Genomic DNA, 13,753 nt, shown 5'->3' with positions numbered 1-13,753 from the left:
ATGTCGGATGTAGAAAGATGTTAGGAAAAACAGCATAAAGGGTCAGAGAGTGATGATGTGGGGACACTGTCTTAGATAGTGTGATCTAGGGCTCTACATGCAGGTGACATTGGTGAAGGGGCCAAAAGGAAGTAAGGGAGGGAGGCCGACGGTTATGAGGGAGGGGGGAGAGCATTCCAAGCAGTGAGAATAGCAAGTGTAAAGGCCCTGAGGTAAAAGAGTGTTTGGCATATTGTAGGAGGCTGAGGTGGAGTGAGGGGGTGTGGTAGAAGATGAGACCAGAGAGGAGATGGGCCGGGCCCTGTAGGGGCAGAAGGCTTGGGAGAAGTCCCTGGAGGACTCAACCCTGGAGTGATATTATCTGCCCTATCTTTGGAAAGGATTACTCTGCCTGCTATGTGGAGAAGAGCCTCTTGAGGTCAAAGGTAGAACCTCGAAGACCATTGTAATGTCCAGGTGAGACAAAATGGACATTTTGTCTTGGACCAGGTGATGAGCAGTGGAGGTCGTGAGAAAGTGACAGGTGTATTCCCATCTTAATGGTCCATAAACTTTCTTTTTGAGGAATACTTTTAAATATCCTTGGAGTGCATTTTAGAATACACTGTTGTATGTAATCAGGCGTCGATCATGTATTTCTGTCAGAGTTGAAAGTGTGTTTATACCTTCCTCCTTGGTGCTAATCTGTAGTGGATAACAGTGTCAGAGAGGTGAGACACCCAAAAGCTAATGGAAGAAATTGAACCGTTTAATTTTAGCAAGTATGGTCAAGGTTGAGTTTGGCTATTGGCCCCAGCAGTGTGACAGTTCCAGAAGGCACTGGAAATCTGTTTTTGTTTTTGATTTTGTTTTTTGTTGTTGTTGTTGTTGTTGTTGTTCTGACACAGGTACAGTTTTGCCAAAGGCTCTTGTGCACGACATGTTTGTTTATTTTTATTTCGATGTATAACGAGTTCCTACTATGACCTTAATAAGCTAATTCCTTAGTCTGTGAATGCTTTACTTGTCCACGTTTTGCCTGGTCAAATCAGTTTAGATCTCACTCTATCTCAGATTATCAGAATAACATGTGCCAGCACATAGCTTTTATTACATTATAAGACAATTATCTGTTTAGTGCTTGGATGTTCCACTAAATGGAAAATTCCTTGATGGTGAGCACCTGTGCCTTTAATTTCTCTATGCACGGAGTCTAGGGAGAGTCCAGAGTCTACTATTGAGTAGGTGAAAGTAGCTGTTAGTTGAATGAGTGCCTGGGATTGCCTTGGGGACTAAGGATATGAGATGAACCCAAACAGTCTCTTCTTTTAAAGAACTAGTAGTCTGGTGGGGTGGATAGAGGAAATCGACTTCCCTGTGACTGTTGCTCTAGGCCCAGATCTGTTCTCATACATTGGTAGAATATTCAGTAGTCCACTCAAGAGGTTTGAAACCAAGAAGTCCCTCTTGTCCCCCAGTATTTAACTTAGCAACCCAATTAGTGAGCTTGGAATTCCATGATTTCCCCATTTCCTTGGACTAAGGCGTTAAAAGAAAAAATAGGTCAGGGAAGGGAGGAGTACTTTAGGAACACCCTGGCCATTTATGTATATGTCCTGTGTAAATTATCGAGCAGCTCCTTTCCACAATGGCAGCAAAGGAGAAGGTTTTGTTGGAAGAGAGAGGAGGGCACCCATTCTTCAGTGGCTACCTTGATCTCGCAGCATTATCTTGCAGCAAGAGAGTCCTAGACTCTTATATAGAGAAGGAACTGAAGGTTACCAGAGGGAAGGTAGATGAGGGGATGGGTGAAATAGGTGATGGAGATTAAGGAGGACACTTATTCTGACAAGCACCAGGTAATGCATGGAATTGTGGAATCACTATATTGTATACCTGAAACTAAATACAACACTGTATGTTAACTAACTGGAGTTTAAATAAAAACAAAACAAAACTTAAAAAAGAAAAAAAAATAACCAGTTTGGGAAAAAAGAGAGAGAGCCTTGGGCAGCGGGTGGTACACTGAATCCATGAACACTCCATTCTTTTGCTTTGCAGATCACGCCTCACACTACTACAACACCTCGGTCTCAAAGCTGCACGTGCATTTAGCCACAGAGCGCTGGTAGGTGTGTTCAGGAAGTCTCCGGTGCCTTCCTTGTAGAGGCCACAAGCAAAGGGAACAATGAGAAGAGCATCCCTGGGGATCAAGCTCTGGGGGTTTTATCACGTGCTCAGAGGTGCTGAAGTAAACAAAGGCAGCTGCTCTTGTAGCCATGCCCTTGGCAGCTTGCAAAAGAAAGTATTTATGAAGTAAAACATGGGCAAAGTAGAAAGAGAAAATATGCCATTTGTAGACCTTAAGGCGAGAATAGGGCAAGCCTGGGGGAGTCTGTTCCTTTCTCCTGTAGACATGAAGGGAGTTACCTGAGGTCCAGGAGAAAGTATTTTTCTGTTATCCATGTAATAATATGAATGAGGCAGATTTGATCAATCTAGCTCTGCCTTCAAATTGCATGAAAACTCCAAGTATACTAATCACATTGCCTGATGAGCTCAGAAAAGACAAGCAGAAAAATAGACATTCCTCTTGGAGCTTTCCTTGCAGCCAGACCTCAGGGTGTGTATCTCAGCAACAGCCATAAACACCTCGCGAGTCTCTCCCGAAAGAGCACTGTGCTTCGTGACTCCCCAGCCTGGTTCCTGGCGAGGGAAGCGCAGCGCCAACCTATGATTAATGGTCATTTTTCCTTTCAGAAATGGAAATTGCCAGCATGATCGCTGCTGGACTGTGAATTGTATTTATAAATGACATCCTTTTATACTTCTTTAATTTCAAGTACACTGGCATTGGACTGAGGAAATACCATGTGCCTAGGGTTGCCTTTGATGCTATTTTATGTAATCCTCTGAACAGGACTTTTATTTTCCATTTTATAAGTAATGTAATTGATGATTGTAGACTGTAAATGACTTGCCTAGTGTCACAAATGTAGCAAGGGACAAAAGCAGGATTGGAACCCAGGTGTGTGTTTGACTTACAAGACCACTGTTTATGTCTAATCATTTAGGTCATTTTAATATGTTGAGGACACCTGTTTGCTCAAGGGATGTTGTGGAGTTTCTGTTACCACTGTAGGAATAACCAGGTGTTTATTCCACTGAGATAGTGTGTGCATTACATGACTCTTGTAGTGTTCTGTCTTTGCATATAAGTAATTGCCTGACACCAGTATTTGGCTCCCTAGCCAACTTTTAAATATGTAAGATATGACTATCTAAGTTATAAATTGCCTGTGTCCACTTCTTTCTCTTCTAATTCCAGTGATGGGCAAGCAGAGGGAACAAATTAGTCTCATTTTATAGTAGCTCTGATGTGAGATTGAGTGAATATGGAGAAGAAGGGTAACTGATCATAGGTCCTTATTAAGTGCTTACTTGGTACATCTGAGGGTTGGATTTTTCTCTTGATTGCTTTGTCTGTTCTCAGGAACTTTTCTTCCAACTGTTCTCCTCCTTCCTCAAACTTGTCCTTAAAAACATTTAATAAATGCTGCCTTTATTTTGAAGTTGTCCTATTCATTATCAGATGATTATAGTCTGAACAAAGAATGGAACAGTTGTGAAAACCGGGCTAATAAGATACAGCAAAAGAAAAGAAAGTGTTTTCAATGTTTACATAAATAGGGTTTTATTAAGCTACCTTCTTTTAGATTTCCTACCTTAAACCCATCATACCTTGAGTAAAACCCAAAGTCCTCACTGTGGCCTTGAAGTCCTTGATAATCTGTCCCTAGTCACTTTCCTTGTTGCCCCTCCCTGACTCTACTCAGGCCCCTGGCCTCCTTGCCTTTCTCCACCTGAGGCTATTTCTTGCTGCTCCTGTGTCTGGAAAGCTCTGAGCCCCTGGAGAGCAGCCTGGCTTATGGCCCTGGCCTTAATCAGGCTTCTATTCAATTTTCCTCTGTTCAGAGGCTCTCACCCAGACCACTGCTCTTAGAATAGCAGACCCTCCTGCACACCCTAACCCTACCATGTCCAATAGGGTAGCAACTAGTCAGGTGCGGTTATTTAGATTTAAATTTTTGCCCAATTTTTACTGGATAGCACAGACCTAGAACATCTCCATCATCACAGAGAATTCTGTGGGACAGCACTGGTCCAACTTCCTACCCTTCTTTCTTTATTTTTTTTTAAAGATTTTATTTATTTATTCGACAGAGATAGAGACAGCCAGGGGGAGTGGGAGAGGAAGAAGCAGGCTCATAGCGGAAGAGCCTGATGTGGGGCTCGATCCCATAACGCCAGGATCACGCCCTGAGCCGAAGGCAGGTGCTTAACCGCTGTGCCACCCAGGCGCCCCCCCTTCTTTATTTTTATTTGTAGCCTTACCACTACATGAAATTATATATTTGTTTGTTACCTGTCTTGTCATTGGAAAGAAAGCTCCACACCACCAGGGACTTTGTGTGTTTTGCTCAGTCTCCTATATTCAGCTCCTAGCAGCTCCTAGACGAGTGCCTGGCATATAGTAGGTGCTTAATATATACTTCTTCAATGAATGATTGGATCTTTTGGGGGCCCTTTTTTAATCCCAGAGGAGATAAGAATTGTTGAGGGAAGTTGCTCTTTTCCTTCCGTTCTTCTCAGGTCTTGAAAGCCTTTTTGTTAACGCATGTGCTTCTGGGAAGGAATGCATTTCCTTTTCAAGTTTCCTTCCCATGATTCATAAGTCCTAGTGAAAGGAGCAGAACTGACCGCATTCACACTAAGTGGTTATTACCGCATCCCCAGATGGTCCATTTCCAATCTGGCAGCCTGTGTTTGATGCCAGGGGACTCATCTGCCAGAAGGTCTTTGGTCATTTTGTGGAAGAGAATATCTCACTCTTATTTAAGAGTAGGTTTGTGTATGACAGATTTGTAGGTGATTATGCCTAATAACACAGATTGCTTTGATGCTCCTTAGGCATCTGGTTTCCCCAAGGGGTGATGGCATCCTGCTAGCTACTTTGGGACAGGAATCCAGGATACTGTACTTGTTCTGGGCTCCACTGAAGACACTCTGAGTCTGCTTCCCAATTCTCCCGCAGTGTTGCTCCTTTTAAGACTTGATCAGAGATGGGCCAGGTGCATAGAAGGGTCTAGAGAGGACAGCTGAGCTGGGACTGTCAGGGTGGTTCAGAGGCTTCCCTTCCTGAAGTTTCCATAAGCAAGCCTGACCCAGCACTTGCATCTCATCTGCTCTGCTGCATGATTGAAATTCAGTGAGTTCCCTTCCCACTGAGGCCAATGTTTTACTGTGGGAGAGAGCATACCTCCTGCCCATGAATCGATCTGACAGACGCTAAACTTTGTGGCCAGAGTGTATATCATGGTTCTGAGAAAGCAATAAACAAATACACAAATGAATTAAAAAATTTAAAATAGATATATTTATATATGTGTGTATGCATCTTGTTCATTAAATAACTGGCACAATATGAAGAAAATGTCTAAACTACACTGAGTTACATAAAAGAAGACTTGAATAAATGTAAAGATATATTTTTGGATAGGATGACTATTTTAAGACTTCTAGTTCTTCTGAAATGCAAACTTAGTTCAATTCTAGTTAAAATTCTAATGAAAATTTTCTTGGAAAATGACTAAGAAATTCTAAAGTTCATTTGGAAGACAAATTAGATGGGATGCAAATAAATATTTGCAAAGGATGAGTCCTGAGGAGTACATGCACTAATAGATATTAAATTTATAACAAAATGATTAAAAAAATTAAGGCCAAATGGTATGAGGGCAATAGGAGATAAACATAACAAATGTAGCAGAATTCAAAACTGAAGAGAGACTAATATACGTGGGAATTTTGTCTCTCATAAAAGGGGCATTTTAATAAATGTTCCTGGAATATTTGCTTATTCATTTGTAAAAATCCCTTCCTTGTACAATATAGCAAAATAAATTCCAGAACTACACATTAAACAATGAAACTCAAATGAGTTAAAACAAATATGGCCAAATTTTTGAAACTTGAGGAGGGCCTTTAATACACTACTGAAGGCAAAAACATGAAGGAAGAACACTTTAAACAGACTATAAAAATAGTCAGTAGACTTGCCTGGCAAAAACACCATAGATGAGGTAGTTACAACATGTATGACAAAAGAAGTTATATATAAACAGTTCTTAAAATTCAATAAGAAACAGATCTTGTGTTCTTTTCTTGGGGCTGCTTAATAAATTACCACACTGGGTGGCTTGAAACACAGAAACGGCTATTCTCACAGCTCAAGGTGGCGCAGGGCTGCCCTCTCTCCTGAGGGGACAATCAGTTCCTCCTTGCCACTTCCCGTTTCTGGTGTTTCTGGGCATTCCTTGGCCTGTGACTCCATAATCTCTGCCTTTATTTTCTCATGGCTTTACTTCTGTGTCTGTGTCTTCTCTCTTCTGTGTCTTAAAAGGACGCTTGCCATTGGATTTAGGGCCCACCCAGAGAATCCAGGATGATCTCATTTCAAGATCATCAATTTAATCGACTCTTTTCCAAAAATGTCACATTCATAGATTTGGGGGGTTAGGACATGGTTGTGTCTTTGGGGGGGCCACATTAAACCCACTGTGTAAACCTCAATACAAAAATGGGCAAAAGATAAAAGATTTCACAAGGAAAGAGATGTTCAATTTCACTGGTAATCACATGCAACTTAAAATGATAAAACATCATTTGGGGCACCTAGGTGGCTCAGTCAGTTGGGCGTCTGCCTTCAGCTCAGGTCATGATCTCAGGGTCCTGGAATTGAGTCCGCATCGGGCTCCTTGCTCAGCGGGGAGCCTGCTTCTCCCTCTCCCTCTACCCCTCCACCTGTTCATGCTCTCATCTCTCTCTCTCTCTCAAATAAATAAATAAATAAATAAATAAATAAATAAATAAATAAAATCTTTTAAAAAATTGATAAAACATCATTTTTCTGTAATTTCAGCATAGGTGAGAACACAAGGAAATAGGGGCTCTCCTACAGGCTTCTGGAAGTTATAAATTGTCACAGCCTTTCTGAAGGACAGTGTGATATTATATATAAAAATCATCAAAACTAGGTTCTTCCTTTGACCTCATGAATTCTCAGTAAGATCTACCACAAAGGTGTGCCTCATCACATTATTAATAATACTAAAATAGTAGAAATAACCTAAATGTCCAATGATAGGAGATAGGTTAAATGAATTATAGTATACCATAAATAAAAGTGGTAGAAGAATATTTAAAAGTATGAGAAAATTTAAATATAAAATGTATGATTAAAGCAGGTTATAAAAGTGCTAACCTGTGGGTGAAGATGGTAGATTGAGCACATGCTAAACCCTATTTCACATACATGGATGATATATCAAAATATTATTTTGATAATAAATAGCTGACCTCGAAAGAAAGAAAAAGAAATTGTCAGGTCCCAGAAATGGAAAGTGCAGACATAGCAGTGTGTGGGAGATGACACTGTGCCTTCTAAGTTGTGACCAGGGCATGGTCAGCAGGTAGGCCGGGAGCCAGGAGCACACTGCCTATCTCCACCTGGAAGAAAAGACAGTCCACAACTAGCTTGCCCTAGACAAGGCTGGGATTTCCACCTGAGAAGGAAACCCTGAGCTTATCAGTATCTCTGCAAATATGGAAATCCAGAGCTGAGCTACTGGTAGAAAAGCTAGTTCAGACTTTTGTGAACCCTTTGGGGCTCAAGCAGGGGCAAACTCAAAACCCTACTGGAAAAAAAAAGCAACAACAACAACAACAAAAAAAAAAAACAAAAAAAAAAAACCTCTCAAGGAAAACCTCTATAACTCCAGATTCAAGCAGAAGATTCCTCTAGAACCATAATTCTGAATTTGGTCTAGTCTCCATAACTATTGTTGGTTATACCTATTGGTATTTACCACATTAGAAACTAAATCCAAGAAACTTAATTTTAAGACACAAGAAACTGCAAGTACACATTTCATGAACCCTTAGAGTAATGATGTCACCACACATGTAGCCTTTGGAAAATGCCACTGTACACTCAAAAATGCAAGAGAAAACCTCAAGTAACATTTTTTCTATTATGAAAATTATTTTGACCTCGCAGATTCCTTGACTGGTCTTTAGGGTTTCCTGGGAAACCCCAGACCACTCGTTGAGAGCCACTGCTGTAGAAGGTATGTTCATAGCCAAGAATTACTAAACCTGTAATGAAGGCCTGCACTATTTGAGATAGTCTACTAACCCAGTGAATGGGAAAATTCATACCTGAAGACTGAGAGATAATAGAATAATCTGAGAAGGGCTTCAAATCCAAACGTACGGTATGATCTAAAGGAATAATATGCAGAAGCATCTGCACAGTCTAAAGACTGGAATTAGAATCACTAATTGGTAAGAGTGGGGATCTCTGGGTGGTAGAAATGCATATGGTTTTTATTTTATTCTTTGTAACTTTCTGAATTTTCCAATTATTTCTTAAGGATGTTTTAGTTTTATACTCAGAAAGAATATTGCTGTACATACTAAATTAAATTCAAACACTTCTTCAACAGAATATTGCTCACTTTGATTCACTTGAGAATATTGTTCTATGAAGAGGTCTAGGACCTTCAGAAAAGTTCATATACCTAAACAGTTTTGTTATTTGAATAGGCCTGTAGACTCCACTGATGTGGAGTGGGTGGAGCTTTCAGCAGTTGCTGAGGCCAGCTTGCCCTGGTTTAGGAGAGCTATTCTCCATAGAACAAATTAATTGTGTCAAAATTTCATAAAAAGGGGGCACCTGGGTGGCTCAGTCGGTAAAGTGTCTGCCTTCAGCTCCAGTTGTGATTCCAGGGTCCTGGGATTGAGCTCCACGTGTTGGTCTCTCTGCTCAACAGGGAGCCTGCTTCTCCCTCTCTCTCTGCTTAAGCTCTCTCTCTGTGTGTCAAATAAATAAATAAAATCTTTTTAAAAATTGCATAAAAAGAATGTTAATATACTTAAAATCAAAATTTCCAGGCTCTCTCAATGGCATTACTTAAAAATATGCAGATATGGTAAATACTCTTCATTTTTGTAGCAAATATCTCATAAAAGATAACATTTTGTAAACTTAATTTCAGTTTTTAATAGACTTGAAATATTGTATTTATTTAGAAATATTATTTTAATGTAGAATTTCTGCCTTTCATCTTGCTTCTCTCAATTCTAATTAGTGAGTTTTATGGTATTTTTTAATAGATAATAATTTTTTAATAATGTTAGAATTTAGTTTTTTTTTTTTAATTTGACACATATTTACACATAAGTTTAAAGGTTTGGAGGACAAGCAGCATCCTTAAATAAAAGTCGGATGTCAAAGATTTGGACAGGCTGGGATGATGGGTCTGTATATATTCCTTTATCTCAGATGTCCTCTCCTCCCTCCCCAAAGCTTCTTTTCAGAATGCTCTCTCACTGCAGATATACATTTCTGCATTTTAACTCCAGTCACCTTCAGACAGTGTTTCTATTACACAGGGTTAGGCTATATGAAGTAGCAGTGTAGACATTCTTACATAGTACTTAGAGCTCCTACAAGGCCATGTCCATCGTCTCATTTTTCTCCACCGAAGTCCAGAGCTCGGATATGCTGATCTTTTTTGTTGACAGTTACTTAAGGTCCAGAGGTTTCAAACCTGTGCTGACTAAGCATTTCAACCAATGTTTTCTGCCAGAATAAGCATCTTCATAATCTATCTGGTGTTCTGCACTGTGTCTATTGGACTATGTTCTTTTAATAATCACCAGAGCATTTTATTCAATATAAATTATACCTCAATGAAATAGATCTTAAGCCTTTTTTTAAAAAAATCGTTATCTTTGGACATGTGAAACAGCCTTAATAAAGAGGTATCTAGTTGTTTACAATCAGCCCTACTTCCAATGTGGGTGGTGGCTACTAAGTATTGCCTTTCTTTCTGACACGAATCATAGACTAAAATGTGTATTAGTTTGGACTAATGCATTATAGAGTCCCTCAAAATATTTCTGGACTTGTTGCAAATTTTAATGTTCATGTCATTGCCCTTTTATTTTAATGAAGCTCTATTTTGTGACATTACTATAATGTCATCACATATAATTAGTTTTATGTTCTATCTCCTAAGAGATGGAAAGTGATAAGGCTCTCATTGGGGTGGCTGGTGTGTGCTGTTATAGTCCTGACCAAATTATATAGCACTGACTTAAGGTGAAACATTATTCCCTCTTCTCAACTTCCATTCAGGTACAGGGATTTCCACTGCTCCCCAGGAGAGACAGATGTGGGAAAAACACTTGCAGCTTCTCCATTTCCCACCATGCACATACCCTCACTCCCCCCCAAGAAAGAAGGAGCAATTTCTCTGCAAACTGGGGGAAAGACTTTGGCCTGCTGGCCTCAGCTCCCATGGAGGTGCTTCCCTAGGTCTGCTACTCCTGCAGCATGGGAAGCTCCCTGGACAGCCTTCTCTCCAGGAAGGAGTCCTGCATGGTGCAGAGTCCCATGACTGGGAAGAAGGTGTGGCATCCGGGATAAAGTGTGGGCACAATTCTCCATCAGCTGGTGTAACTGATCACCATTTGTCTCCTCTGTTGAATGTCTCTGTTAGATCCGAACTTAGGAGGCAAAGAGGGTTGTTAGGTAATGAGCTCCTTCCCCCAAACCCAACATGCTAGAGACCTGCAAGGACTTTTGGGGGTTTCTGTCATCCAGGCATGGGAGGTGGGGCTGTCTTCTTCCCCAATTCTGCAGTTTCAGATCTCTGTTACCCTCATGGGCTCCCATTTCTACTAATTGCTGGTAGATGTAGTCTAAGTGGTTGGGCTTTGGAGTAGGCTTGTGTAGGTGTGAATTCTTACTGGGCAGATTTCGGTTTTCCTATCTGTAAAATGGAGATTTAAAAAGCGTATGACTGTTGTTAAGATTCCTGTTTTGTGATAGTGCCTAGGGCCGACGTAATAATGGGCCAGCTATTGTCATTACTCTGTGCACAATGGCTTCAAAGCTGCATAAATACAGTTATTAAAATGATGGACTCTCCCAGCATCCAGAAGATTCTGGAACATTTTGGTGAGGAGGACCTATCCCAGATCTTTTGATGATGGTGCTGATGAGGGGTAAAGCAGAAGGAAGGACTGGAGGTTTGGGGACAGTGTGGGGAAACTGAGAGAAACAGCTGTGTGTGTGCTGGGGAGGGTTGTGCATGATGGGAACACATGCAGGATGATTTTGATATCATATATGGTGTGAGTGAGTATATGCTGTGTGGCATCAATCATCAAAGGAAAAAAAAAGAACTGAAAATCTGTTTTGTGAGAATAACTCTCTTTTATGTGTATAAATTATTATTTGTGCAAAATGATTGGCACACACATGGAAATAGAGCTGATTTGTGCATGTCATTAAATATATCCGATAAACTGTGCTGTAAATATTATTCGGTTGTAAGAGCCACTTCTGTAAATACAGGTTTTAATCAGCTGTGGGTCCTACTGCTTAGCATGATTAGCAGGGCATCTAAACAAGTAGTCGTTAAACCCTTATTGTAGCAGATCCTGTGAATGCCCTGCCTAGATACTCTTGGACCCTCTTCATTGTCTCTGCTTTCCTCCCCTGGCTCCAGGGGCCTTTGCTTCCACCAGCCAGCACCTGTACCCCTTCAGAGGACCGTCCTTGAGCCCTGGGAGCTGCTTAGCTTTGGATGCAGAGAGTCAGAAGTGACCATAGTCCATCTTCATCCTGGGTGGCCCTTAGCTAACAATGGGTGGGAGTGGGAGTGTGAAAGCCCCGCACCTTTGCCTTGAGTGGGAATAACTCTGAGTGGAGGCTGAAGCCTGCCTCCCCCCAGGACCCTGCCTAAAACTGCCCGTCCTGCCTCAGTTGTCCCCTCCTTTACCAACTCCTCTTAATAAATGGTTTGCACCTGACTCCTTATCATGGGTTCTGTTTCTGGGGAATCTGAATTAAAATCACTTAATACATGTCACATTTTCTCCTGGACACAGCATAACCACCACTTATTAATCCTCACAGCACTGTGAGGTGGTATGTCATTATCCTTATTTCATGGAGAAGTACACCGTCTTGCATTACGGAGAACAGGCAGCTGAACTTGACTGGAGGTGGTCGGAGGTTCATTGCTTTGCCTTCTTTCCTGCCCTTCTTGCCCACTGACATCTTGTTTAGAATGACTACAGGATTATCTTTTGAAGTACAGCACCATGTTGGGATGGTTTATCTGAACAAACAAGACCATTTTTTGGAATTATTATCTATATAAAGCCTATCATGAGTGAAGATAAGACAGATTTAGGCAAAAGACTATAAAACAATTTTTGTGTAGGAAACCAAGGTACCAGAATGACCAGGAGGACTGTTACTGCATTTACTAAGACCTTAGCAAGAGCACTGGGTAAAGCAGAGAGGGGTAAGGGGCAAGTCTTTGGGGTCAGACACATCTGGGCTGGAGTGCCAGCATCTCTGCTAATGAGCTTTGTGACCCTGGGCCAGTTATTTAATCTCAATAAGCCTTAATCTTCCCACCTGTATAATGGAGACTATAAAATCTATTTTGAATTGAGGATTGAAGTAAGGATTAAATAAAAGAATTAAAAATGTATATAAAGTTCTTGGCACAATGTCTGGCATTGAGTACACACAAAATCAAACATTTTTTTTTATTAAAATGATGTCTGGCACATATAATGTGGTGTAACTCAGTGATTCACCCTGAAATAGAGGAATATCATTTGAGTCTCTAAGCCTCCATCCTCAAACTCTTTTCCAGCTGCCTGCTCATCTTTTCTTACTCAGCTCATGGGTCCTCCCAGCTCTCCTTTCCCCTGACTCTTAGCTCTCCAGAGGGAGGGAGGGACGGAGGGAGGGAAGGAAGGAAAAGGAAAAGGAAAAGGAAAAGGAAAAGGAAAAGGAAGGGAGGAAGGAAGAGAGAGAGAAAGAGAGAAAGAAAGAAAGAGAAAAGAATGAAAGAAGAGAAAAAGGAAAAGAACAAACATAAAAACCTTCCATTAAGACATTTGGCAAAAAGGCTTGTAATCACATGTTTATTTTAATTTCATTTTGCTGTCTTCCAAAACACAGGCCTTGCAGAACCATGCTTCTGTGTGCCTCCTGGGCATTTGCAGTTATTCAGTGGGAACGATGCACAGTCTGTTTGCAAACAAATACCTTTTTGTCTTTATTGCTGGGTTTGTTTGTGATGTCTGAATGAGCCGTTTAAGTATATGTTTGTATAGCTACTTATCAAGTATTTTATACTGGATACGAAAAGAAGGTAGAAATGGTTATTATGTAACTCATGTTTGCAACACTGCCACAGAGTAGAGCTTGGGAAGTTCATGATAGAGGAGGACTCTCTCACCTTTATATCATCTCTCTACAATGGTGGGCCACCAGAGGAGACAGCTCAGTGGACAAGTGAAAGATCAGTTACCATGTGTTCAGCCCTCATGTGAGCCAAGACATAGGCCTCTCTCAGTGAGAAAGAAAACCAAATGGTGGGTTACAGGAGACCCATGACTCTGGTATCCAAGACAGCAGTTTACTGGAGTGGCAGTGGGACAAGGGGTGTGCGTGTGTCCAGAGATGAAGAAGGTAGAGACGAAGCTTGGAGTACTTACAGGATGGGGTTGTGAAGGCACATGGCATGTGGCTTACCTGTCCCTGCTGGTCTGGGGGTGACCTCTGAAAGGACAGACCCCGACTAGACTAACCACATGTTTTATCCAATGTTTATCA

At 41.0% G+C, this 13,753-nt stretch overlaps 1 protein-coding gene across 2 annotated transcripts in view; it reads left to right on the top strand.

Moving 5' to 3' along the window:
* The window catches only part of SV2C (synaptic vesicle glycoprotein 2C), a 375,875-nt gene that overhangs the window by 199,731 nt on the left and 162,391 nt on the right, over positions 1-13,753 (top strand). The window lies entirely within an intron of this gene.

The sequence above is a fragment of the Ursus americanus genome, chromosome 5 (genome assembly GCF_024610735.1).
Source record: "Ursus americanus isolate L20-20 chromosome 5, mUrsAme1.1.p, whole genome shotgun sequence".
In the NCBI taxonomy this organism is placed as follows: Eukaryota; Metazoa; Chordata; class Mammalia; order Carnivora; family Ursidae; genus Ursus; species Ursus americanus.
This window is presented reverse-complemented; position numbering and strand designations above follow the sequence as displayed.